This window comes from Alligator sinensis, unplaced genomic scaffold (assembly GCF_000455745.1).
Source record: "Alligator sinensis unplaced genomic scaffold, ASM45574v1 scaffold439_1, whole genome shotgun sequence".
NCBI classification, from domain to species: Eukaryota; Metazoa; Chordata; order Crocodylia; family Alligatoridae; genus Alligator; species Alligator sinensis.
Window position 1 is genome coordinate 358,726 of NW_005842523.1, and position 787 is coordinate 359,512.

The following is a 787-nucleotide window of genomic DNA, read 5'->3' on the forward strand; positions in this document are numbered from 1 at the left end:
GTGAGCGGGGGAACCGGTGAGGTAATGGGCCGCTGCACGGGAGACAGGGCTGAAGAGGGAGCTGACTGCGCAGCAGGCAGAGCCAGGGAGGAAACTGGCTACCACAGAGCCCGAGGAGGCGCTGATCAAGCTGACGAGCATCAGAGCGGGCAAGGATACCAGTTGCCTCCCAAGCAGCAGGAGCGGTGTGGTATCCGGCCGCATTGGATGCAGCAGCATCGGAGAACTACCGATCGTATTATAGATAAGAGAGCCCGTGGTGAAACTGGCTGCATCGCGGACTGTAAGAGCGGAGCAGGTACCAGGGTAGAAGGGCCAGGCTGGTGTCCTAGGGAGCCGGATACCTGGCGTGAAGATCACTGTTGACGGCTGGCGGACCAGGGCCTAAGGTGGCGAGTGGCTGGGGGGTAGGGAAGGACGGAGCCCCAAGACTACCCGCTGAGAAACGTGCCGACCCTAGTGGCTACCCTAAGGGAGGACCCCTCACTGAAGTAACATTCAAAGTCGTGGCAGGCGAGTTCAGGGGTCCTCCTGATGTCAGTAGGGGCAACCCCTGGGGTCCACCCGTAGGCCCTTGTCTCACAAGATCTTGGGCCCGGGCGAGGGTGGCGCGGGAACACCTCTTAGAGCAGAGGCAGGTACAAAGTGGTGCATTGGCGGGGAACATGGAAGACCCAGACATGGCGGCCTATGCCACTGCCCAACCCGTGCCTATGACCGCAGCTGATGTGCTCGGGCAGAACTTGCAGGCCTTCACCCAAATCCTCAATTCCCAGCAGCAGATGTT